Source organism: Oncorhynchus mykiss, chromosome 12 (assembly GCF_057628025.1).
Source record: "Oncorhynchus mykiss isolate SJ-2025 chromosome 12, ASM5762802v1, whole genome shotgun sequence".
Classification (NCBI taxonomy): Eukaryota; Metazoa; Chordata; class Actinopteri; order Salmoniformes; family Salmonidae; genus Oncorhynchus; species Oncorhynchus mykiss.
In genome coordinates, this window is record NC_143033.1 from 65,902,121 (window position 1) to 65,906,439 (window position 4,319).

The 4,319-nt window shown below is 40.3% G+C and overlaps 1 long non-coding RNA gene across 1 annotated transcript; it reads right to left on the reverse strand.

Moving 5' to 3' along the window:
• Nucleotides 1-1,413: 1,413 nt before the first annotated feature.
• On the reverse strand, nt 1,414-3,540 carry LOC149979255 (uncharacterized). Its single transcript, XR_016485185.1, has 2 exons — nt 3,406-3,540; nt 1,414-1,616 (listed from the first exon to the last, which is right to left on the reverse strand). It is a non-coding gene; the product is annotated as an uncharacterized LOC149979255 (long non-coding RNA).
• Nucleotides 3,541-4,319: the final 779 nt, after the last annotated feature.

Genomic DNA, 4,319 nt, shown 5'->3' on the forward strand with positions numbered 1-4,319 from the left:
GATTTGCAGTGGTCTGATACTCCTTCCATTTCAATATTATCGCTTGCACAGTGCTCCTTGGGATGTTTAAAGCTTGGGAAATATTTTTGTATCCAAATCCAGCTTTAAACTTCTTCACAACAGTATCTCGGACCTGCCTGGTGTGTTCCTTGTTCTTCATGATGCTCTCTGCGCTTTTAACGGACCTCTGAGACTATCACAGTGCAGGTGCATTTATACGGAGACTTGATTACACACAGGTGGATTGTATTTATCATCATTAGTCATTTAGGTCAACATTGGATCATTCAGAGATCCTCACTGAACTTCTGGAGAGAGTTTGCTGCACTGAAAGTAAAGGGGCTGAATAATTTTGCACGCCCAATTTTTCAGTTATTGATTTGTTAAAAAAGTTTGAAATATCCAATAAATGTCGTTCCACTTCATGATTGTGTCCCACTTGTTGTTGATTCTTCACAAAAAAATACAGTTTTATATCTTTATGTTTGAAGCCTGAAATGTGGCAAAAGGTCGCAAAGTTCAAGGGGGCCGAATACTTTCGCAAGGCACTGTATATGTATACAGCAATGCATCGCTTAGCCATGCTAGCATCGCCCAGAATGGCTTGCCAAGTGTTTGTTAGCAAGCTGACAGCAGGTTAGGTTTCAACAGCCATTCCAGTAGGGGTTGGAAACTATAGAGAGCTTCTATTGGTCAATCGCACCCTGATATCGCAAAGTATTAGCAGAAACGTAATGGTTTCGTTCTGTAAGATGGAACAGTGGGCAGCATTGAATTCAATGGACTGTTCTGAACAACCAATTGAAAAATGGTAATCGCCTTCAGAGGGCTAAATGTATTTTATTTTATTTATTTGAATTTTTTGTTCAGCCTTCATTTGACTAGTCAAGCCAGTTAAGAACAAATTCTTATTTACAATGACGGTCTACCAAAAGGCAAAAGGTCTCCGGCAGGGACGGGGGCTAAAGTGAAAAAAAATATTTGACAAAACACACATCACGACGAGAAACACAACACTACATAAAGAGACAACAACATAGCATGGTAGGCAGTAACATAATTCTGTTGTAACAGATTATTCAGTGTTTATACATCCTTGGCTGAGTACCAGTGGAAAGTTAGGGACAGTCAAGTCAGCAATAGCCCGTGTTGCTAGCAACAAGATAATGTTTTGAGTTCATGATCTAGCTAATGATTAGCACACTGGGGTAAATGTAGATGGGCAACCCCATGCAACAGGTTCTCATGCTTATTGCTAAATAACACACCTGCCTGATAATATGGACTGATATGGTATTGGGCTCATTTCTAGAAGGGAAAATTATATTTTAGATGGTGTCAGGATACTTTTATTTTCATTAAATTTGTAGTAATAAAATGTGCCTGAAAAGTCCAAAGTAATTAGAATCTCTGTTTCCAGGTAGACCAACACAATACTTTTATTCATAACAGAATCTTCAGCCTATTAGGACTGGACATGAATTCCTATACAACGGATGGGTCCCATTATGTCTGCCGAAAACCAAACAGTGCATTCCACAGTAAGAACCTCATACCAACGGTCAAGCATGGTGGTGGTAGTGTGATGGATTGGGGATGCTTTGATGCCTCAGGACCTGGAAATGCAAAAAATAGGGAAAATCAGAATGGTGGAAAATACTGTTGTACGGCACTGTATATGTACACTGAGTGTATAAAACATTTAGAACAACTTCCTGATGTTGAGTTGCAAACGCCCCTTTTTTCCCTCAGAACATCCTCAATTTGTTGGGACAAGGACTCTACAAGGTGTCGAAACATTCTACAAGGATGCTGGCCCATGTTGACTACAATGCTTCCCGCAGTTGTGTTAAATTGGCTGGATGTCCCTATATGAGGTGGATCATTCTTGATACACACAGGAAACTATTGAGTGTAAAAAAACAAGGGGTTTGGTGGTGATTTTCTAAACTGTTAGTTAAACCAACAGTTTAAAGTAATATGGAAAAATATTGTTACTTGAGTTGTGATTGGGGTATATTGGCCAAATGATCAGGAAAGTTGTTGGTGTATTTTCATTCCAACGTTCATCAGAAACAACCATATTACAGCTATTTGTTTAAAATGCCTTAGTAAGTTACATAGTATGTTACTGCTGTTCTCTACTTATTCCCTTTTTTTCTTGGTCTCAGGACGTTTTCGCCCTCATCACCGCTCAAGTCTGTTTCAATAGTCATGAGACCTAGTCTCCTTCCACCATTGTCACGGTGATAGTGGAAAAGAATGGCCTTCAGGCTAAAGATGGTGGATAAATGAAGGAAGTTCACTCAGGCCATTTACCACTGTCTGCTTAAGGGGGGGTTACTACATAGACAACCAATGCGATAGCGGTCTGCTTAGTCCCTGATTTAAACAGAACCATTGAGGGAGTGGAACATCTTGCTTCCTCTTCTGTCTCTGCTTGAGACTCCAGAATGCTGAGTCACAATGACAAGGCAGAAATACAGCCAGGGCAGAGCCTGAGTCAGTCCATACTGTAGTAGAACCAAAGGGAGGTTATGACAGGAGAAAGAGTGGGAAGGAGAGAGAGAAATAGGAATAGAGGGGGAGGGGGAAAGAGTACAGACTAAAAACGCTGTGTCACCCTTCAGAAGAATTCTGTAATGGTTAAGCATTTATAGTATTATTATCACTTTTGTGTATAACTTTAACTTAAGAACATTCTTAGTTTGCACGATAAAATTGTAATGCTAAGAGATGGACAAAAATGTACAGGGTGGGTACCTGGACGAAAATAGGGGACGGTCATGTAATTTGTAATTGATGAAATTTCAATATTTCTCAGTGTTTTAGAATTAGTTGCTTATTAGGCTATTTATCGATGCCCGATTCCACCTGATTCTCTGCTGGGCGTGAAATATGACGTGTGCCTATAGGTTATTTAGCGTGGTCTCAATCAAATGATTCATAGACTATAGGCTATAGGCTACAAAGTGCATCCTCAGAGAAGCACAGAGAAAAGTTATATTTCTAAGATAGCTGCTGGGATAGCGTAAATAAAACTAGACTGCATTACACACTACAACGGATATTCCAACCCTGAGGCCTGCTCTGCCCTTGCTGCTCAAAAACCGTTTTTTTTGCTGACTAACCAATGCTGTGCTGTGTAAGCCTACAATGGCAGTTCAGGAGGAGAGTCAAAGAATTCCTCAGAAAATTATTTTTGATTAAGGCAACATCTTGCGCGTAGACTAGCCTGTAACCTATGTTCTGTTCAGTTTGAGAAGGAGAGCATTTGAGGACCGGAGGTCAACTTTGATAGCTTGCTACTACTATAATTGATTTGAAGAAAAACAATATGTTTCTTGCCCATGCTGTATTTATCCAAGTTATTGACATCACAATATCCAGATTTTAGTTACTTACATTGTGGTGCTGAAACTTGAAGCAGCAGTCGCGGCACAATCAATTGGAAATGGACAGCTGATAGTGCTGAAAATTGGCAAATAAGAGTAGGAATAATTCATTTAAACCGTCTTCATTTAATTAGACTTTACTAACAACAAGAGGGCTTTGTGTTGGAGCCTATTTCTTCCTATTTAACAAACAAGAGGTAGCTCTACCGGTTTTTACAGACAGAATGGAAAGGTAGGCCTACTGTCTGGGGTGGAAAGTTTGGGAGAAATTGGTTATGTGGGAGAAATTATATACATGATTTTGGTAACACAAGAGAAAGATACACTTATGGGTTCATTTCTTGTTCTGGTAAAATGCATTGTCTATTGTATAGGGCAGGAAGTAGATAAAGGCCATGGGAGTATGGGACAGCTGAGAAACACTTAAAATGCAGACACATAGATGCCTAGGGCAACTGGACATACAAAGATCAGAGAGATAGACAAAGGAGGGGGTCAGCCAAAGGACCAACTGATGGATTACAGACATCAATCACATCACAGGGGAGACACACAAGTCTGTTTGATCTTAGACAACAATATGAAGAGAAGGCGACCAGGGCAGCTGAACACACTAAAAACTAGAGATAAAGGACACATACAAAAGGGACACATGGGGTTAATTACAGGGTCTAAACACAGGCCACAGGAAAGGGGGAGGTATATTATCTTTAGATCAAAGCAAGGGTCTTGTCATCATGATAATCTGACGGAAAGCAGATGTGGGCGTTACTGGGCTGAACAAGCAGGATGCACGGATTGGAATGTAACTGTAGTTGCATTGGGGGATGAACTGATGATGTATGTGTGGGTATAAAATGAAGAGTGAGAGCTCTGGAAAGGGGTGTGTTCCGCGGACCGCTCCGGCTTATGATACTGTTGTAT